The sequence below is a fragment of the Diadema antillarum genome, unplaced genomic scaffold, assembly GCF_040938485.1.
Source record: "Diadema antillarum isolate AM-2024a unplaced genomic scaffold, OU_Dant_1.0 scf00000165, whole genome shotgun sequence".
NCBI lineage: Eukaryota > Metazoa > Echinodermata > Echinoidea > Diadematoida > Diadematidae > Diadema > Diadema antillarum.
Window position 1 is genome coordinate 1,109,124 of NW_027271054.1, and position 24,448 is coordinate 1,133,571.

Genomic DNA, 24,448 nt, shown 5'->3' on the forward strand with positions numbered 1-24,448 from the left:
CAACTTGAATTTGAAAGAGACGAGCGAGACGCCATACACCTGGCCTAGAGTTAATTTATTCAGTTGCCATTCCTGCTCCGGTTGTGTTATGTAAATTATTTTCCGACCTGTCTTGTGCAGTGTAACAGGAACAAACGTAGAGAAAAGGAAAGAGAAAACGAAAGGTGGCAAGCGGGGCACTGTATACCAAGGGCAATTTACAACATTACGTATGATAAATGAAGCAAATCCAACCTCCAGCCTCCGACAAAAAAAGGGGGAACTTGAGTGACTGTGTGTCGTGGGGTAATGACATCGGAATGAAGCTGAACTGCCAAAAGAAAAACAAAGAAAGAGAGAGAAAAAAAAATAATAGCGTCCTGCGGGTCTCAAACATCTCGTCCTAAGGTGGTGTGTAATGACCATGCAGCGCGCCAAGTGACTATAAGCCACACGGCTGTCCCGAAGATTGGATGTGAAATTTATATCTTTATACCATATACAACATGAAAAAGTTCATTACTACCACTAAACAGTGATGCCTTCCACTCATGTGGCACAAGATACCTCTATAGTAACATAAAACCTGTCTACAACTCCGTTATTAGGTCAAACAATAACAATCTGGAATTTCAAAGAGATGAGCGAGACGCCATACACCTGGACTAGAGTTAATCAATTCAGCTCCCATTCCTGCAAGTTATTTAAACGTACATGTTCCTACCTATCCTGCTACAGTATAACAATAACCAATGAAGAGAAAAGGAAAGAGCAAACGAAAGGTGGCAAGCGGGACACTGTAACAAGGGGCAATTTACAACATTAAGTGTGACAAAATTAATGAAGCAAACCCAACCTCCAAACTCCAATGCAAAACAAGGGAAATAGAGTAGCTGTGTTCATGACATAAGAGTGAAGCTGAACTGCAGAAAAAAAAAGAAAAAAAGAAATAAAAGGGAAAAGTCCTGCGGGACTCGATTAACTTCTCTCCTTCCGGTCGGGCATTATAAACACGCAGCGTGCTAAGCGATTCTGCCACACGGAAGATCCGATGATCTTGTGCGAAACTTAAATCTATCTATGTATGCTATACACAACACAAATTTACATTGATATTCAGTTTTTTGGCTATATACGTCAAGTGACTGATAGCGCTATTTAACTTCCCACGAGTGGCCGCGTGGATTCGATCAATATACAGTTACAAAGATAAATCGGGAATCGTTTCAACCAGATTCCATTCTCATTTTCAGTGATCGACAACGAAAATAATGTTAAGTAGCGACTTGAAGTAATATTGAGAAATATTCGTGAAGTCCAATTCTTTATACAGTCCTACATAATTCAGATGAAATTGTTTCTGTCATGCAACTAATTGAAAATTTCGTGTGGTGTCGGCGTGTTCAAGTAAGTTGATTGGAAAGGATATGTGAATAAATATTTACCAATAGGTCTTTATATTGTAAAAAAAAAATCAAACATGGCCATGCGGTATTTTAAGAGTCATCTTCACTTTAACATTTGTAATTTCAAGTCCAAGTTGCCTGTCAAAGCAATGTGGTCTCCAACACAAAACAAAGGGATATTGTGTGTGTCTGTGTGTGTGTGTGTACGTTTACATGAAAACGTGATTTCTACATGGACGAAGGTGAATACTCCATAAAAGAAAAAAAGCAAAAGATATAAGTATTTTGTTTCGTGCTCCTTTGGGGTTCGAACCCGTACGTGTGCAACATCACGTCTCTTGTGACGTCGCCTTTATCCTCTCGGCCATGTACGTCTTGACGAGAAAATTTGAGGAACGTAAGCTTATAATGTGAAAGATGATTCAGGAATCGTTTGGTCCACATTCCATTCTCATTTTCAGTTTTTAGCTGCAAAATTATCAACCTGATGAGGAGATTTGAAAAAATAAAATGCATGATTACTGCAGCTTATTGTCTGAGCTACCACATACTTAAGTTTGAGAGGAAATGGAGCAAAATCAGCTGAAATAAAGGTGCTTAAACGTTGTCAAGTCAATGCATGGTTTAAAAAAAAATCACCTCCCATAGACATAACACGTCAACTTGTCTGATTTTGAGTCTTTACCTTTAATCACAATTTGAAGTATGATGGTAAGTCTTCTCGAACTAAGAGTGTGGAACGGAAGCTTCTACGTGAAAGACGAATCATGACGATCACCCGTGACCGACACATCTTCAAAGGGATCAGTTATTAGAGGTGGAAGCCCTCGTGCCAAGATATTGTCTCAGCAATTCCAAAGCAATGATACCCTTACATTTAGGTATACCATAATTTCCCTCTGAAATCATTGGTATTATTCATGTACAATTGCTTGCCTTGTCTATAAACTTTGCTTTACAAACTTTCAGTGAAAGGTGTCATAACATAATTCTGTAACTCCATTAGCAGTGATTGACTACATAAATAAAGATATATCAAATTGAACGCTTAGCGCGTATAACTAAGGGGGATTTTAGCCTGATGCTGTGCTATTCACTGCTCAGATACCAACAATACTCATCACCTACGGTTACGTATAGAGAAATAGCCATGACGAAAATAAGGTTTTCCTTTTCTTTGGCAGATAGACACACAACCCCTTTGAACACACTATAATTGACAAGGAGGGACATGAAAAGTTCATTACTACTACTAAACAGTGATGCCTTCTAATCATGTGGCACAAGATACCTCTATAGCAACATAAAACCTGTCTACAATTCCGTTATTGGGTCAAACAATAACAACTTGAATTTGAAAGAGACGAGCGAGACGCCATACACCTGGCCTAGAGTTAATTTATTCAGTTGCCATTCCTGCTCCGGTTGTGTTATGTAAATTATTTTCCGACCTGTCTTGTGCAGTGTAACAGGAACAAACGTAGAGAAAAGGAAAGAGAAAACGAAAGGTGGCAAGCGGGGCACTGTATACCAAGGGCAATTTACAACATTACGTATGATAAATGAAGCAAATCCAACCTCCAGCCTCCGACAAAAAAAAAGGGGGGAACTTGAGTGACTGTGTGTCGTGGGGTAATGACATCGGAATGAAGCTGAACTGCCAAAAGAAAAACAAAGAAAGAGAGAGAAAAAAAAATAATAGCGTCCTGCGGGTCTCAAACATCTCGTCCTAAGGTGGTGTGTAATGACCATGCAGCGCGCCAAGTGACTATAAAGCCACACGGCTGTCCCGAAGATTGGATGTGAAATTTATATCTTTATACCATATACAACATGAAAAAGTTCATTACTACCACTAAACAGTGATGCCTTCCACTCATGTGGCACAAGATACCTCTATAGTAACATAAAACCTGTCTACAACTCTGTTATTAGGTCAAACAATAACAATCTGGAATTTCAAAGAGATGAGCGAGACGCCATACACCTGGACTAGAGTTAATCAATTCAGCTCCCATTCCTGCAAGTTATTTAAACGTACATGTTCCTACCTATCCTGTTACAGTATAACAATAACCAATGAAGAGAAAAGGAAAGAGCAAACGAAAGGTGGCAAGCGGGACACTGTAACAAGGGGCAATTTACAACATTAAGTGTGACAAAATTAATGAAGCAAACCCAATCTCCAAACTCCAATACAAAACAAGGGAAATAGAGCAGCCGTGTTCACGGGTTACGTACACTTGATAAAATAATATGATAAATGACATCGGAGTAAAGCTGAACTGCCGAAAAAAAAAAAGAAAAAGAAAGAACGGGAAAAGTCCTGCGGGAGTCGAACTTCTCTCCTTCCGGTATGGCGTTATGAACACCCAGCGCGCTAAGCGATTACGCCATACGGCTGTCCTGAAGATCGAATGAGAAACTTAAATGTATAATAACACTGTCGTTATAGCGTTGACTTGTGATGGCGCTATTCAACTTCCCACAAGTGGCCGCGTGGATTCGACCAATATCCAGTTGCAAAGAACAATCGGGAATTGTTCCGTACAGATTGCATTCTCATTTTCAGTTTTTAACTACAAAATTGTCGACCTAATGAGGAGATTTGAAAATATAAAATACATGATGACTGCAGCTTATTGTCTGAGCTACAACATACTTAAGTTTCAGAGGAAATGGAGCAAAATCAGCTGAGATAAAGGTGCTTAAACGTTGTCAAGTCAATGCATGGTTTAAAAAAAAATCACCTCCCATAGACAATACACGTAAACTTGTCCGATTTTGTGTCTTTACTTTTAATCACAATTTAAAGTATGATGACGTCATCAAATTTCAAAAGCATGACATGGACAAAAAATCAAATGTTCAAAGCAAAACATATCTGAATTTGGGGTAATATTAAGCTTAAACAATAGAGATACGAGCAAATGAATGTCAGAAACAGTACCTCAAAAAAATTAATTCCACTTTTTTGATTTCAGATGATGATATGATGACGTCATGAGTTTTCCTGGCAATATCGGTACTTGAAACGTTATTTCCAATTCATATGCTTTTGTAATATGCAAGAGAAATATAGGGTCAATGGACGATTTAAAGAGCTATGGCGAAATAAACAAAGACATGTTTTTTCACTATATTTGCAGAAAGACGCGCGCGCGGAATTTCAACTTTGACGCCAGTGCATTCCTTTGTTATAGGTCAAAATCGATCGGAAATCAATGAATATTGTTACTCAAAGTATCAGAAATCCAAATCGGTCAAAAAAATTGCATTTTCATGTTAGTTACGCCCTCTGCGCGCGAAATTGCGCGGACGGACGCGCACGCGAGAAAATGTTTGAAACGCTTAAAATTGTCTGAAACTTCGAGATTTCCCATTGGGAAGTCGTTTTGAGCCTTTTAAAATTTTGACGCGCCCAAACGCGCGCGTAATGATGACCTGGGTAACTAGCGTTAAAATGTAAGATAGAGCGTGACCTGAACTTTATGTCCACCGAAAATGATACAGAAATGATATCTAGTTATGAAGTTATGATCGATCATGTGACAAGGTCCGAAAATCACAAAATGGCGCCTAGATGACGTCATAGATATGTTACTGTCATGAAAACCTTATTGTGGCTAGATATTGTTATGAGACATGTTGACTGAAAATGTCATGTTATTCCGTAATGTCATTGTTGAGATATTGACGACACAAAATGTGGCAGAAAGAAAGAAGAATAAAAACGAGACATGAAAACTCGTCACATTGAGGACGAGTTAGGTGATACGCTTGTGGTCATCAGATGACAGTCATCTGTGATCGACAAAGAAAAGAATGTGATATAGGCACCTTGAAGTTATATTGAGCGTACATGCGAAACCGTTTCTGTAACCACTCGGCCACGGGTCATCCACGGAAATGGTAAGACAAAAAAAAAAAAACAATGTATAGATATAACAGGGGGTAAGTCAATGCCCACTCAACCAACGTGGCCGCGTGAACATCTATTGCATTGCTAGACGGAAAAGCGGCCTTGTAACGACTGAGGTCGCTATGCCATTTCTGGCAACTTGGGAAAAATACGTCCCGCAGACATAAAACCTATAATCGGCTGGTTTTGATACCTTGCCTTTAATCACAATTTTCAGTGTAATGACGTCATCAAATTACAAAACAATGACATCGTCTTGAAAGACAATTGTTCAAAGTACAACACCTCAGTCGTCGTCATTACATACTATGATCGGTTTGACAAAGTCAACCTGCAAAATTGTGCTGCAGTCGAAGCAATGTGGTCTCCAACACACAAAAAAGAGGGATATGGCGTGTGTGTGTGTGTCTGTGTGTGTGTGTATAGGTGCGTTTATATACGTACGTGATTTCTACATGGACGAATATGTAATACAAAATTGAAGAAAAAAAAGTAAAATAGCTAAGTATTTTGTTTCGTGATCTTGTGGGGTTCCAACCCGCAACCTTACGTCTCTGAGACGTCGCCTTTAGCCACTCGGCCATACGTCTCGACGAGAAAATATGGGGAACGTAAACTTATGTATGTGAAAGATACATGAGGAATCGTTTTGTCCACATTCCATTTTCATTTTCAGTTTTAAACTGCAAAATTGTCAATCTGATGAGGAGATTTCAAAGAATAAAATGCATGATTACTGCAGCTTATTGTCTCAGCTACAACATACTAAAGTTTCAGAGGAAATGAAGCAAAATCAGCTGAGATAGAGGTGCTTAAACGTTGTCAAGTCAGTGCATGGTTAAAAAAAAAATCACCTCCCATAGACATAACACGTAAACTTGTCCGATTTTGTGTCTTTACTTTTATCACAATTTAAAGTATGATGACGGCATCAAACTAGAAAACATCGATATGGATTTGAAAGACAGTTGTTTAATGTATAATATATTAATCGTACGTTGTCAGTTTGCTATTGACATGACGATCAATCACACGAATATGAGGCAGCTATTAGTACCTGTATGAAATTATTATAGGCATGGTTATCAAATTCCCTTAAAATTTCCTTATTATTGCTTTATTTTTACACACAGTTAAGCTATCTCTTTAAACTCGTCACAGTTTAATGAGAATCATGAACATCATACATTAGTACCATATTCAGTTCCATAGCTGATCGCGTTTGCTAATTAATTAAGATTTATTGTCTAGAATGTGCCATATGGCCAACCTGTATACACACGTGGACACACAAACACAATGCTAAATGTATGTATCAAACCTCTGTAACACAACTTTGAACTAACTGTAGAAAGTATCGCTGCACTTATCATACATACTTTTTATCATTATCTGAAACTCCACAAAAACCACTAATTGACAAATAATCATCAATACAGAAGACTGACTTAAAGGAACAATTCAAATACCTTTTTTTACAATGTATAGCTTCTTACATGTATAAAATCAGCACAAAGTAACCACGACTACATTGTGTTACTGAATTGATATGAACAAATTTCATTTTGCTACAATATACCACGATCAGCTTGAAAAGCCCAGCCTGCAATATTTTGCAGCAGTCGAAGCAATGCAGTCTCCAACGATAAACAAAGGGATACGGCGTGAGTGTGTGCGTATAGGTGTGTTTACATGCGAACGTGACTTCTACATGGACGAAGGTGTAGTACTCCATTGAAGAAAAAAAGAAAAAAAAATTATTATTTTCTTTCGTGCTCTTGTGAGGTTCGAACCCGTACGTGTGCAACCTCACGTTTCTGTGACGACACCTCTAACCACTCGGCCATACGTCTCGACGAGAAAATTAGAGGAACGTAAACTTATGTACGTGAAAGATGAATCAGGAATCGTTTCGTCCGCATTCCATTCTCATTTTCAGTTTTAAATTGCAAAATTGTCAACCTGATGAGGAGATTTCAAAGAATAAAATGCATGATTACTGCAGCTTATTGTCACAGCTACAACATACTTAATTTTCAGAGGAAATGAAGCAAAATCATCTGAGATAAAGGTGCTTAAACGTTGTCAAGTCAATGTATGGTTTTTAAAAAAATCACCTCCCATAGACATAACACGTAAACTTGTCCGATTTTGCGTCTTTACCTTTAATCACAATTTAAAGTATGATGACGTCATCAAATTTCAAAACCATGACATGGACTTGAAAGGCAAATGTTCAAAGTAAAACATATCTGAATTTGGGGTGATATTAAGCTTAAACAATAGAGATACGAGCAAATGAATGTCAGAAAGAGTACCTCAAAAAAATTAATTCCACTTTTTTGATTTCAGATGATGATATGATGACGTCATGAGTTTTCCTGGCAATATTGGTACTTAAAACGCTATTTCCAATTCATATGCTTTTGTAATATGCAATAGAAATATAGGGTCAATGGACGATTTAAAGAGCTATGGCGACATAAACAAAAACATGTTTTTTTCACTATATTTGCAGAAAGACGCGCGCGCGGAATTTCAACTTTGACGCCAGTGCATTCCTTTGTTATAGGTCAAAATCGATCGGAAATCAATGGATATTGTTACTCAAAGTATCAGAAATCCAAATCAGTCAAAAAAATTGCATTTGCATATTGGTTACGCCCTCTGCGCGCGAAATTGCGCGGACGGACGCGCACGCGAGAAAATGTTTGAAACGCTTAGAATTGTCTGAAACTTCGAGATTTCCCATTGGGAAGTCGTTTTGAGCCTTTTAAAATTTTGACGCGCGCAAACGCGCGCGTAATGATGACCTTGGTAACTAGCGTTAAAACGTAAGATAGAGCCTGACCTGAACTTTATGTCCACCGAAAATGATACAGAAATGATATCTAGTTATGAAGTTATGATCGATCATGTGACTAGGTCCGAAAATCACAAAATGGCGCCTAGATGACGTCATAGATATGTTACTGTCATGAAAACCTTATTGTGGCTAGATATTGTTATGAGACATGTTGACTGAAAATGTTATGTTATTCCGTAATGTCATTGTTGAGATATTGACGACACAAAATGTGGCAGAAAGAAAGAAGAATAAAAAACGAGATATGAAACTCGTCACGCTGACGAGTTAGGTGATACGCTTGGGGTCATCAGGTGTCGGTCATCTGTGATCGACAAAGAAAAGAATGTGATATAGGCACCTTGAAGTTATATTGAGCGTGCATGCAAAACCGTTTTTCTAACCAATCGGCCACGGGACATCCCCGGAAATGGTAAGGCAAAAAAGAAATGTATGGATATTACAGGGGGAAAAAGTCAATGCCCACTCAACAATCGTGGCCGCGTGAACATGTATTGCATTGCTAGACGGAAATGCGGCCTTGTAACGACTGATGTCGCTATGCCATTTCTGGCAACTTGGGAAAAATACGCGCCGTAGACATAAAGCCTATAATCGGCTGGTTTTGATACCTTGCCTTTAATCACAATTTTCAGTGTGATGACGTCATCAAAGTACAAAACAATGACATGGTCTTGAAAGACAAATGTTCAAAGTACAACACCTCAGTCGTCGTCATTACATACTATGATCGGTTTGACAAAGTCAACCTGCAAAATGTTGCTGCAGTCGAAGCAATGTGGTCTCCAACACACAAAAAAGAGGGATATGGCGTGTGTGTGTGTGTCTGTGTGTGTGTGTATAGGTGCGTTTATATACGAACGTGATTTCTACATGGACGAATATGTAATACAAAATTGAAGAAAAAAAGTAAAATAGCTAAGTATTTTGTTTCGTGATCTTGTGGGGTTCGAACCCGCAACCTCACGTCTCTGAGACGTCGCCTTTAACCACTCGGCCATACGTCTCGGCGAGAAAATATGAGGAACGTAAACTTATGTATGTGAAAGCTGAATCGGGAATCGTTTTGTCCACATTCCATTCTCATTTTCAGTTTTAAACTGCAAAATTGTCAACCTGATGATGTGATTTCAAAAAATAAAATGCATGATTACTGAAGCTTATTGTCTCAGCTACAACATACTTAAGTTTCAGAGGAAATGAAGCAAAATCAGCTGAGATAAAGGTGCTTAAACGTTGTCAAGTCAATGCATGGTTTTAAAAAAAATCACCTCCCATAGACATAACACGTAAACTTGTCCGATTTTGCATCTTTACCTTTAATCACAATTTAAGGTATGATGACGTCATCAAATTTCAAAACCATGACTTGGACTTAAAAGGCAAATGTTCAAAGTACAACATATCTGAATTTGGGATAATATTGAGCTTAAACAACAGAGATACGAGCAAATGAATGTCAGAAACAGTACCTCAAAAAAATTAATTCCACTTTTTTGATTTCAGATGATGATATGATGACGTCATAATGTATTTAGGGAAATATTGATACTTGAAACGTTATTTTCAATTCATATGCTTTTGTAATATGCAATAAAAACATAGGGTCACCTGACGTTTTAAAGAGCTATGGCGAAATAAACAAAGACATGTTTTTCGCTATATTTCCACATAGACGAGAACACGAAATTTCAACTTTGACGCCAGCGCATTCCTTTGTTATAGGTCGAAATTGATCGGAAATCAATGGATATTGTTACTTAATGTATCAGGAATCCAAATCTGTCAAAAAATGTGCATTTTCATGTTGCTTACGCGCACTGCGCGCGGAAATGCGCGGACGGACGCGAACGCGCGGAACGCTTAAAATTGTCTGAAACTTCGAGATTTCCCATTGGGAAGTCGTTTTAAGCATTTAAAAACTTTGACGCGCGCTAATGCGCACGTAATGATGTCCTAGGTAATTAGCATTAAAAAGTAAGATAGAGCGTGACCTGAACTTTATGTCCAACGGAAATGATACAGAAATGACCTTTTAGACCGGGGGCCCAGAGCATTTATTCAGCTGAAAAGGGTCACACTTTTTGATGGTCTCATCATGTAAGGATGTCGCCAAGGGTCAATAAAATGAATTGCTGGCAAGTCACATCCTGTACCGTAAGCCTAGGGGCCACAAAAAGGGATCCCGAAAAATGGATTTATTCAGCTGAAGGGGGTCACGGACAAAAGTTGGTGGATATTGTTCCTTTGGGTGTACTTATCATGAAAACAGCAATGCCAGCTATTTTATCCTGTACGGGGCCCCAGACAGTAGCCCCAAAGGGCCCCACAAATATGGTGTTATTCAGCTGAAAAGGGTCACGGCTAATTTCTTTTGCAATGGAAGTAGTTCCCATCAGAGATATCCAAAACACCAAAGCCAGCTATTTTATCCTGTACGGGGCCCCAGACAGTAGCCCCAAAGGGCCCCACCCCCCATAGGCCTACGTACAAACACACACAAACATTGATTTTATATTCAGTTGAAAAGAGTCACGGCTAATTTCTTTTGCAATGAAAGGAGTACCAATCAGAGATATCCAAAACACCAAAGCCAGCTATTTTATCCTGCACGGGGCCCCAGACAGTAGCCCCAAAGGGCCCCACCCCCTATAAGCCCTACGTACAAACACACACACACACACATTGACTTTATTCAGCTGATAAGAGTAACGGCTAATTTCATTTGCAATGGAAGTAGTACCCATCAGAGACATACAAAACACCAAAGCCAGTTATTTTGTCCTGTACGGGGCCCCAGACAGTAGCCCCAAAGTGCCCCCCCCCCCCCAACACACATACTCGCACAATAGTTTCATTCAGCTGAAAAGGGTCACGGCTAATTTCTTTTGCAATGGAATTAGTACCCATCAGAGAAATCTAAAATACCAAAGCCAGTTATTTTATCCTGCATGGGGCCCCAGACAGTAGCCCCAGACAGTAGGCCCAAATTGCCCCTTACCCCCTCCCCCCCCCCCACACACACACACACATTGATTTTATTCAGCTGAAAAGGGTCACCGCTACTTTCTTTTGCAATCGGAAGTAGTACCCATCAGAGATATCCAAAGCACTAAAGCCAGTTATTTTATCCTGTACGGGGCCCCAGACAGTAGCCCCAAAGTGCCCCCTACACACACACACACACACACACACACACACACACACTCATATATTGGTTTCATTCAGCCGAAAAGGGTCACGGCTAATTTCTTTTGCAATGGAAGTAGTATCCATCGGATATCAAAATACCAAAGTCAGATATTTTATCCTGCACGGGGCCCCGTACAGTAGCTCCACGGCCTCCAAAGTGTTTTGCTTTATTCTCTTTATTGTTTGCATCTCTTCTTCTTCTTAAATATGCGCTCCTTCGTCTTCATTTTCGCGACAACGACAACGCGTCCTCCTCATCATCATCTGTTTTGCTGTTCTGGCAAATATTTTCCAGCGTATCGGCTACGTTCGATTTTAGACATGCATAATTGAGTCTGGAAAAGCGTAGGAACAGCGTAGCTAAAGCGGCCAACAGCGTTATCGAAGCAGGAATGAAGCGTCGTAGAACAGGCCTTGATTTTATACGAGAGTAGAGAACTTAGTGAGAGCGTCGTTAAAGCGGGAAGGTCGTGCTTTGATCAAGAAAGCGGCGCAACAGCGGGACCATGTCGTCGGTGTCTAGTTTATTAGGTGATCCGAGTATCCTCTCGGATCACCTATTGTATCTGTACGGATTCTTTCTTCTTCTTCTTCTTCTTCTTCTTCTTCTTTCTTTATTTCTCCCCAAAAGTTGTGCAGAGGTTAGCTCAGAAAGTACTATGCCTATCAAGTTCAAACTTATACCATGTATGTATCGTGTCCCAAAGACGGCAATCGAACTAAAATCAAAGTGATCAGTCGACCGTGACGTCACTATGACGTCATTATATGAAAACACATTCTCAATCATATCTCATTAATGGAATGAAGTTTTTCAATGAAATTCACGTCACATTTATTTCAAGTTATGCGCATTCTACTCATATTCTCAAAATTCACATTTTCTCTTGGTACGTGCGCGTACGCGCGCGTTGAAATATTTGTATGCTCAAATCGAGCTCAAATTTTTTTTGCACACGTTTCAGACCATTTAGAGCATTTTTTGAAAAATTGAAAAAATCGGACGGACGCGTACGCGCGCGCGCATATACGCACGCACAGCTCATATGCAATAGAAATTTTCAGTTTTTTCACACGGATCGGATGTCCACAAATGTCCGACTCAATATGACATCATACGGGCCCGTCAAATTCAAAATTCCGCGCGTGCGTCAATGGGGATACACTGTGCAACTATGCCAAAAAACCGCCAATTTTAAATCGGATTTTACTCGTCAGGATGGACGATGACCCCCCATTTTCTTGACATATTCTAAAAGCTGATGAGTTGTACATGTCATTTCATGGGTTGGCGATACTGAAAAAATGATTACAAGATATCAAATTTCTTAATAAAGTAAACAAAGTAAATTTTCCAAATGACGTCATCAAATTTCAAATTCACTCGAGCGTATCTCACTTAAATTTCGCCAATTTTCACCCAGATTTCAGTATGTTGTAGCTTATGAAATGTTCTTTCATCAATGTCCTAACAACATTTTGATTGGATAACGTCATCACCTCGTAAAAATGGATTGAAAGTATCCTTGTAAAATTTCACCAGTTTACGTGTTATCTCTATGGGAGTGCAGTTTTTCTGGCAGTGAAAATTGACATGACTCTCTTTTTCGAGCACTAGCTCACTTATGCTTCGGTGAATTTCTCCCAGATTTTAGTATGTTGTAGCTGAGACTTTGGGCTATCGTAAATGTGCCCTCCATTTTTTCATACAACGTTGGTATCACATCGAAAAACTTGGTTGAAAAATTGCATGTGGCTTCGATGCAGCGTCATTTTGCTTAATACACAGGGCCTATGGAGCATGAAATAGGTCATTGCATAGCGCATCCGACTCGTAATCCTAAGGTCCCTGGTTCGATGCTCACCCCTGCCAGTTTTTTTTTTTTTTTGAACACTTTTTTTCCTTTTTTTTTCTTTAGTTAGTCTTAATCTCCTTTCCTAACTTTATCTTTTTCTGATTTTTTCATGCTTCTCCTTCAAATTTCTATAAAAATAACATATTTTTTTCTTTATTTTTCTTTCTTTCTACTACTTTCTGTGCAATAGATGAACAACAACAATGGCTATTAATCCCATATTTTGCACATGTTTTGTTCATGTCACGTACATTATTTCATAAAATAACAATTACTTGATCGGACACCATCTTGGGTATGTAAATTAGGGTCAAAGGTCATAAATGTTTTATCCTGTATCTTGGTGAATACATGTCCTATCTCTCCCATATTTTGCACACACAAAGACCATGTTACAAGAATCATTTCACAAAATAACCACTTTTTGCTCAGATGCCATCATGTCTGTGCAAAGTGGGGTCAAAGGTCATATATTCTTTCTGTATCTTCATTATGACGTGTTATCTCTATGGGAGTGCAGTTTTTCTGCGAATGAAGCTATGACAATCTTTTTCGAGCAATAGCTCACTTATGCTTCGGTGAATTTCTCCCAGATCTTAATATGTTGTAGCTGAGACTTTGGGCTATTGTATTTTACCCTTCGTTTTTTTCATACGATGTCGGGATCACGTTAAAAAACGTGGTTGAATTTAAAGCTTATCTTCAATGTATTGAGATGTTTCTTTTCTTTCTGCAACTTTCTTTGCAATAACTCAAGAAAAACAGCATCTATCACCCTCAAATTTTGCACATGTTTAGTTCATGTCACGTACATTATTTCATAAAATAACAACTTCTTGATCAGACACCATCTTGGGTATGTAAATTAGGGTCAAAGGTCATAAATGTTTCATTCTGTATCTTAGTGAATACATGTCCTGTCTCTTCCATATTTTGCACACGCAAAGACCATGTTACAAGAATCATTTTACAAAATAACCACATTTTGCTTAGATGCCATCCTGGCTGTGCAAAGTGAGGTCAGTGGTCAAATATACTTCATTCTGTCTCTTTATTATGACGTGTTATACGGAATATGGTACCAAAGATGGCAGATCTGACTCGCTTTTCTAAATGAGATTCCGAATATCACACGGCGAATGTCCCTAAACACAGATGAAACCTGTATGGTCATGCCTAAATTATATATTTGTTGCTGTATCTTCGTTATCTAGTGTATACAGAATTTGGAACCAAAGATGACAGATTTGACTCCCTTTTCTAAATGAGAATCCAAACATCACACAACCAATGTCTCTAAACACAGATGAAACCTGTATGGTGTTGCCTATTGCGATCAGACCTCGAATCATTGATTAAAAAAAAATCGGATTACCTTAATTTGTCAGTGATGACAAATTACAATCTCTAGTTCTACATTTCCCGTTCTTGTGCCGCTGTTACTACGGTCAGAAAAACCTGGAATTGTTACGCTCATCCTGCGGTATTTACACTGTCACTGCTCTCTCCCTGTTTGAGCTACGATTCAAAATAGGTCAATCTTGATGGGGAGATGAGAAAGAAATTTTGAACCAGTTCAAAATTTCTTCCCGATCTGTAAAATTGCCAGATCCAACCCCATCACCCAAACGCTGCTGCTACGATGCTCCCGGTCCCCGTACACTTTTGCCGCTCTCTCCCGATCTGACAGATTGAATAGATCGGGATGCAGATCTTGATAGTGGAATTACATGTGGGGACACTTTAGGAACACTCCGTGGGGCCCCGTACAGCTATATAACTGGTTTCGGTGTTTTTGATACATCGTTGAGTACTACTTCATTGCAAAAGAAATTATAGCAGTGATTCTTTTCACTTAGAATAAAATAATACGGGAGCACTTTCCAGCTACTGGCTGGGGGCCCCTTAACTGGATGGGTTTGTGTTTTACGTATCTCAGCTGTTAATTCCACTGCCAAGGAAAATAGGCATACATGACTCTTTTCACCTAAAAACACTTAATTCATATGGGGTGGGAATACCTTGGGGCTATACCTGTCAAGGGCCCTGCATCCGGGCCAATATCGCACCTCTTTTAATCGAATGCTTTAATGTTGAATTAAATTTAGCAAAAATTTCGCCTAGATGACATGGTAGTTCAATGTCATATTAATCTCTTCATTCAAATTTATTTTGAAACATACACATTACCTCTAACCTTATTCTAAATAACACTTTTCTAACTGAAATCCATATATAAGACAAGTACCATTCCACTATCCGTTCATTCATAAATTCATAATGATATAGTCACGTGATTACATGCTGCGCTCGTTCATTCAAATTTATTTCTGGCCATCTAATTTAACATGTTCTGCAGTCAATTAAACAGATATGTTCATGCTTGGCCTCTTTCCTTATTTTCTTTCATCGTAGTTATTGTTTTGTAAGCATCATAGCATTTCATGTTTTCGTATTCGTTTAAGAGACTTTGACACCATTTTTTTAACGTGCTTTTTGAATCCAAAGAAGTAAGAAGCCGAAAATTATCTGGCCGTTACGAGCGCTTTATTACGAGCGGTCGGCCAGTTCCAAGAAGTCAAGATTATGATCCTCAAACTTTTTTTTTTTAATAATTCTTTCTATGTCTTCTAGAGATATACGTCTGTATCTATTGTGCTGTCATGACTATAAAAAATGAAGTTAATCTGCATTACTGGTACACGTATAGGCCTATAATGACATCTACATGACAGAGAAGGAGCGTTACCAGTCTGGTTACAGAACAACCAAATCCAGTTATACTAGATAAGAAATATGATACTTTTACTGCTTTATAACAGTAATTTATAGATGAAACGAAAACACACATAGAAAGACATGTTAAAATGATCTGAAACAAAGAAATAGCATGATTTGAATTTGAATGAACACGTTTGGAATTCGACTGTCTTTCGCGAAATTTAATGACTGAAATATACCTTTTTCGGCAAGTCAAGGCGAATTTGAATGAACGTAGGGTACCAGCCAATTTGAATACCCATTTTACGAATTCGAACCTTCTATCAAATGAACCAACAAAAGTGCGAAATTGGCTGGGAAAACCTAACTGGCTTTGATGTTTTGGGTATCTATGATGTAAACTAAGGCCTACTTCGATTGTAAAAGAAAAACAACTATGACTCTTTTCAGCTAAATGATGTCATAATAATTATGTGGGGGAGGGGCACTTTATGACTACTGTAACCTGGGCCCAGTACAAGATGAAATGACTGGTTTTCGTAATATGGTCATCTTGGTTGTGCACTATACAGAAGTATGCTTCCTTTGCAAATTTCTTGAGTGTTTTGCTACTGTAACCTATGGGACCCCGTATACAGGATAAGATGACTTGCTCTAGTGTTTGTGATATCTCTGTTCAGTAGGCCCTGATATTAACGTTACAAAAGAAATTGTAAGACCATTTTCAGCTGATTCACAGTACATGACATTGTATAATGGATGGGACACTGTGGAGCTACTGTCTGGGGCTCTGTGAAGGATAAAAAAAAACTAGCCTTGGTGTGTTGAATATCTCTGATAGGTACTTCTTCCAGTGCAAAAGAAATTACCCGTGTTTGGGGCTATACTGTGCGGGGCCCCGTACAGGATATAAAATAACTGGCTTTGGTATTTTGGATATCTCTGATGGGTACTACTTCCATTGCAAAAGAAATTAGCCGTGACCCTTTTCAGCTGAATGAAACTAATGTGTGTGTGTGTGTGTGTGTGTGTGTGTTGGGGGGGGGGGGCACTTTGGGGCTACTGTCTGGGGCCCCCCGTACAGTAACTGGCTTTGGTGCTTTGGATATCTCTGATGGGTATACTTCCATTGCAAAAGAAATTAGCCGTGACCCATTTTGGCTGAATGAAACTAATGTGTGAGTGTGTGTGTGTTGGAGGGGGGGGGGGGGTGCACTTCGGGGCTACTGTCTGGGACCCCGTACAGGATAAAATAACTGACTTTAGTGTTTTGGATATCTCTGATGAGTATGCCTACTACTTTCAATTGCAAAAGAAAGTAGCCATGACCCTTTTCAGCTGAATAAAATCAATGTGTGTGTGGGGGGGGGGGGGGAGAGAGAGAGGAGGGAGCAATTTGGGGCTACTGACTGGGGCCCCGTGCAGGATAAAATAGCTGGCTTTGGTATTTTGGATATCTCTGATGGGTACTACTTCCATTGCAAAAGAAATTAGCCGTGACTCTTTTCAGCTGAATGAAACTAATGTGTGTGTGTGGGGGGGGGGGGCTCCTTTGGGGCTACTGTCCGGGGCCCCGTACTGGATAACATAGCTGACTTTGGTGTTTTTGATATCTCTGATGGGTACTCCTTCCATTTCAAATGAATTTAGCCGTGACTCTTCTCAGCTGCACGAATGAAATCAATGTTTGTGTGTGTTTGTACGTATGGCCTATGGGGGTGGGGCACTTTGGGGCTACTGTCTGGGGCCCCGTACAGGATAAAGTAGCTGGTATTGGTGTTTTGGATATCTCTGATGGGAACTACTTCAATTGCAAAAGAAATTAGCCGTGACTCTTTTCAACTGAATAAAATCAATGTTTGTGTGTGTTTGTACGTAGGCGTATGGGGGGTGGGGCCCTTTGGGGCTACTGTCTGGGGCCCCGTACAGGATAAAATAGCTGGCTTTGGTGTTTTGGATATCTCTGATGGGAACTACTTCCATTGCAAAAGAAATTAGCCGTGACTCTTTTCAACTGAATAAAATCAATGTTTGTGTGTGTTTGTACGTAGGCGTATGGGGGTGGGGCCCTTTGGGGCTACTGTCTGGGGCCCCGTACAGGATAAAATAGCTGGCTTTGGTGTTTTGGATATCTCTGATGGGAACTACTTCCACTGCAAAAGAAATTAGCCGTGACCCTTTTCAGCTGAATAACACCATATTTGTGGGGCCCTTTGGGGCTACTGTCTGGGGCCCCGTACAGGATAAAATAGCTGGCTTTGGTGTTTTGGATATCTCTGATGGGAACTACTTCCATTGCAAAAGAAATTAGCCGTGACCCTTTTCAGCTGAATAATACCATATTTGTGGGGCCCTTTGGGGCTACTGTCTGGGGCCCCGTACAGGATAAAATAGCTGGCATTGCTGTTTTCATGATAAGTACACCCAAAGGAACAATGTCCACCAACTTTTGTCCGTGACCCCCTTCGGCTGAATAAATCCATTTTTCGGGGTCCCTTTTTGTGGTCCCTAGGCTTACGGTACAGGATGTGACTTGCCAGCAATTCATTTTATTGACCCTTGGACACATCCTTATATGATGAGACCATTAAAAAGTGTGACCCTTTTCAGCTGAATAAATCTTCTGGGCCCCCGGTCTATTTAGTTATGAAGTTATGATCGATCATGTAACATGGTCCGAAAATCACAAAATGGCGCCTAGATGACGTCATAGATATGTTACTGTCATGAAAACCTTATTGTGGCTAGATATTGTCATGAGACATGTTGACTGAAAATGTCATGTTATTCCGTCATGTCAATGTTGAGATATTCACGACACAAAATGTGCCAGAAAGAAAGAAGAACGAGACATGAAACTCGTCACACTGACGAGTTAGGTGATACGCCTGGGGTCATCAGATGTCGGTCATCTGTGATCGACAAAGAAAAGAATGTGATATAGGCACCTTGAAGTTATATTGAGCGTGCATGCAAAACCGTTTCTCTAACCACTCGGCCACGGGACATCCCCGGAAATGGTAAGGCAAAAAAGAAATGTATGGATATTACAGGGGGAAAAAGTCAATGCCCACTCAACAATCGTGGCCGCGTGAACATGTATTGCATTGCTAGACGGAAAAGCGGCCTTCTAACGACTGAGGTCGCTATGCCATTTCTGGCAACTTGGGAAAAATACGTCCCGCAGACATAAAACCTATAATCGGCTGGTTTTGATACCTTGCCTTTAATCACAATTTTCAGTGTAATGACGTCATCAAATTACAAAACAATGACATCGTCTTGAAAGACAATTGTTCAAAGTACAACACCTCATTCGTCGTCATTACATACTATGATCGGTTTGACAAAGTCAACCTGCAAAATTTGCTGCAGTCGAAGCAATGTGGTCTCCAACACACAAAAAAGAGGGATATGGCGTGTGTGTGTGTCTGTGTGTGTGTATAGGTGCGTTTATATACGAACGTGATTTCTACATGGACGAATATGTAATACAAAATTGAAGAAAAAAACAGTGAAGTAGCTAAGTATTTTGTTTCGTGATCTTGTGAGGTTCGAACCCGCAACCTCACGTCTCTGAGACGTCGCCTTTAACTACTCGGCCACACGTCTCGACGAGAAAATATGAGAAAGTTATGGACTTGAAAGACAGTTGTTCAATGTATAACACATTCATCGTACGTTGTCAGTTTGCTCTTGACATGACAATCTATCACATGAATGTGAGGCAGGCATTAGTACCTGTATGAAATTATTATAGGCATGGTTATCAAATTGCCCTAAAATTTCCTTATAATTGCCTTATTTTTACACACAGTTATGCTATCCCTTTAAACTCGTCACAGTTTAATTAGAATCATTAACATCATACATTAGTACCATATTCAATTCCATAGCTGATAACGTTTGCTAATCAATTAAGATTAATTGTCTAGAATGTGTCATATGGCCAACCTGTATACACACGTATATATACACACACAATGCTAAATGTATGTATCAAACATCTGTAACACAACTTTGAACTAACTGTAGGAAGTATCGCTGCACTTATCATCCATACTTTTTATCACTATCTGAAACTCCACAAAAACCACTAATTGACAAATAATCATCAATACAGAAGACTGAATACCTTTTTTACAATGTATAGCTTGTTACATGTATAAATCAGCACAAAGTAACCACGACTACATTGTGTTACTGAATTGATATGAACAAATTTCATTTTGTTACAATATACTATATCAGTTTGAAAGCCCAGCCTGCAAAGTTTTGCAGCAGTCGAAGTAATGCAGTCTCCAACGCAAAACAAAGGTATACTGTGTGAGTGTGTGCGTATAGGTGTGTTTACATGCAAACGTGATTTCTACATGGACGAAGGTGTGGTACTCCATTGAAGAAAAAAAGTAAAAATAAAAATTATATTCTTTCGTGCTCTTGTGAGGATCGAACCCGTACGTGTGCAACCTCACGTTTCTAAGACGACGCCTCTAACCACTCGGCCATACGTCTCGACGAGATAATTAGAGGAACGTAAACTTATGTACGTGAAAGATGAATCAGGAATCGTTTGGTCCGCATTCCATTCTCATTTTCAGTTTTAAATTGCAAAATTGTCAACCTCATGAGGAGATTTCAAAGAATAAAGTGCATGATTACTGCAGCTTATTGTCACAGCTACAACATACTTAAGTTTCAAAGGAAATGAAGCAAAATCAGCTGAGATAAAGGTGCTTAAACGTTGTCAAGTCAATGCATGGTTTCTAAAAAAATCACCTCCCATAGACATAACACGTAAACTTGTCCGATTTTGCGTCTTTACCTTTAAACACAATTTAAAGCATGATGACGTCATCAAATTTCAAAACTATGACTTGGACTTGAAAGGCAAATGTTCAAAGTACAACATATCTGAATTTGGGATAATATTGAGCTTAAACAACAGAGATACGAGCAAATGAATCTCAGAAACAGTACCTTAAAAAAATTAATTCCACTTTTTTGATTTCAGATGACGATATGATGACGTCATAATGTTTTATGGAAATAATGATACTTGAAACGTTATGTCCAATTTATATGCTTTTGTAATATGCAATAAAAACATAGGGTAACCAGACGATTTAAAGAGCTATGGCAAAATAAACAAAGACATGTTTTTTCACTATATTTGCACATAGACGCGCAGGCGAAATTTGAACTTTGACGCAAGTGCAATGCTTTGTTATTTGTCAGAATCGATCAGAAATCAATGGATATTGTTACTCAAAGTATCAGGAATCCAAATCAGTCAAAAAAAGTGCATTTTCATGTTACTGACGCGCTGTGCGCGCGAAAACGCGCGGACGGACGCGCACACGCAAAATCGTTTGAAACGCTTAAAATTGTCTGAAACTTCGAGATTTCCCATTGGAAAGTTGTTTTGAGCCTTTTAAAAGTTTGACGCGCGCTTACGCGTCCTAGATGACGTCCTAGGTAATTAGGATCAGAGAAAGAAAGATAGAACGTGACCTGAACTTTATGTTCACCGAAAATGATACAGAAATGACCTTTAGTTATGAAGTTATGATCGATCATGTAACATGGTCCGAAAATCACAAAATGGCGCCTAGATGACGTCATAGATATGTTACTGTCATGAAAACCTTATTGTGGCTAGATATTGTCATGAGACATGTTCCCTGAAAATGTCATGTTATTCCGTAATGTCATTCTTGAGATATTGATGACACAAAATTGTCCAGAAAGAAAGAAGAAAAAGAAACGAGACATGAAAACTCGTCACATTGAGGACGAGTTAGGTGATACGCTTGTGGTCATGAGATGACAGTCATCTGTGATCGACAAAGAAAAGAATGTGATATAGGCACCTTGAAGTTATATTGAGCGTGCATGCGAAACCGTATCTGTAACCACTCGACCACGGGTCATCCACGGAAATGGTAAGACAAAAAAACAACAACAATGTATAGATATAACGGGGGGAAAGTCAATGCCCACTCAACTAACGTGGCCGTGTGAACATCTATTGCATTGCTAGACGGAAAAGCGGCCTTGTAACGACTGAGGTCGCTATGCCATTTCTGGCAACTTGGGAAAAATACGTCCCGCAGACATAAAACCTATAATCGGCTGGTTTTGATACCTTGCCTTTAATCACAATTTTCAGTGTAATGACGTCATCAAATTACAAAACAATGACATGGTCTTGAAAGAAAATTGTTCAAAGTACAACACCTCAGTCGTCGTCATTACATACTATGATCGGTTTGACAAAGTCAACCTGCAAAATGTTGCTGCAGTCGAAGCAATGTGGTCTCCAACACACAAAAAAGAGGGATATGGCGTGTGTGTGTGTCTGTGTGTGTGTATAGGTGCGTTTATATACGAACGTGATTTCTACATGGACGAATATGTAATACAAAATTGAAGAAAAAAAAGCAGTAAAGTAGCTAATTATTTTGTTTCGTGATCTTGTGGGGTTCGAACCCGCAACCTCACGTCTCTGAGACGTCGCCTTTAACCACTCGGCGACACGTCTCGACGGGAAAATATGGGGAACGTTATGGACTTGAAAGACAGTTGTTCAATATATAACACATTCATCGTACGTTGTCAGTTTGCTATTGACATGACGATCTATCATTTGAATATGAGGCAGGCATTAGTACCTGTATGAAATTATTATAGGCATGGTTATCAAATTGCCCTAAAATATCCTTATAATTGCCTTATTTTTACACACAGTTACGCTATCCCTTTAAACTCGTCACAGTTTAATCAGAATCATTAACATCATACATTAGTACCATATTCAGTTCCATAGCTGATCACGTTTGCTAATCAATTAAGAGTAATTGTCTAGCATGTGTCATATGGCCAACCTGTATACACACGTATATACACACACACAATGCTAAATGTATGTATCAAACATCTGTAACACAGCTTTGAACTAACTATAGGAATTATCGCTGCACTTATCATCCATACTTTTTATCACTATCTGAAACTCCACAAAAACCACTAATTGACAAATAATCATCAATACAGAAGACTGAATACCTTTTTTACAATGTATAGCTTGTTACATGTATAAATCAGCACAAAGTAACCACGACTACATTGTGTTACTGAATTAATATGAACAAATTTCATGTTGTGACAGTATACTATATCAGTTTGAAAAGCCCAACCTGCAAAACTATAATTTTGCAGCAGTCGAAGTAATGCAGTCTCCAACGCAAAACAAAGGTATACTGTGTGAGTGTGTGCGTATAGGTGTGTTTACATGCAAACGTGATTTCTACATGGACGAAGGTGTAGTACTCTATTGAAGAAAAAAAGTAAAAAAAATATATTATTTTCTTTCGTGCTCTTGTGAGGATCGAACCCGTACGTGTGCAACCTCACGTTTCTAAGACGACGCCTCTAACCACTCGACCATACGTCTCGACGAGAAAATTAGAGGAACGTAAGCTTATGTACGTGAAAGATGAATCAGGAATCGTTTGGTCCGCATTCCATTCTCATTTTCAGTTTTAAATTGCAAAATTGTCAACCTCATGAGGAGATTTCAAAGAATAAAATGCATGATTACTGCAGCTTATTGTCACAGCTACAACATAAATAAGTTTCAGAGGAAATGAAGCAAAATCAGCTGAGATAAAGGTGCTTAAACGTTGTCAAGTCAATGCATGGTTTCTAAAAAAATCACCTCCCATAGACATAACACGTAAACTTGTCCGATTTTGCGTCTTTACCTTTAAACACAATTTAAAGCATGATGACGTCATCAAATTTCAAAACCATGACATGGACTTGAAAGGCAAATGTTCAAAGTACAACATATCTGAATTTGGGATAATATTGAGCTTAAACAACAGAGATACGAGCAAATGAATGTCAGAAACAGTACCTCAAAAAAATTAATTCCACTTTTTTGATTTCAGATGACGATATGATGACGTCATAATGTAATTATGGAAATAATGATACTTGAAACGTCATGTCCAATTTATATGCTTTTGTAATATGCAATAAAAACATAGGGTCACCTGACGTTTTAAAGAGCTATGGCGAAATAAACAAAGACATGTTTTTTCACTATATTTGCACATAGACGCGCACGCGAAATTTGAACTTTGACGCAAGTGCATTGCTTTGTTATTTGTAGGAATCGATTAGAAATCAATGGATATTGTTGCTCAAAGTATCAGGAATCCAAATCTGTCAAAAAAAGTGTATTTTCATGTTGCTGACGCGCTGTGCGCGCGAAAATGCGCGGACGGACGCGCACGCGCAAAATTGTTTGAAACGCATAAAATTGTCTGAAACTTCGAGATTTCCCATTGGAAAGTTGTTTTGAGCCTTTTAAAATTTTGACGCGCGCTTACGCGCACTTAATGATGTCCTAGGTAATTAGCATCAAAAGAAGTAAGATAGAACGTGACCTGAACTTTATGTCCACAAAAAATGATACAGAAATGACCTTTAGTTATGA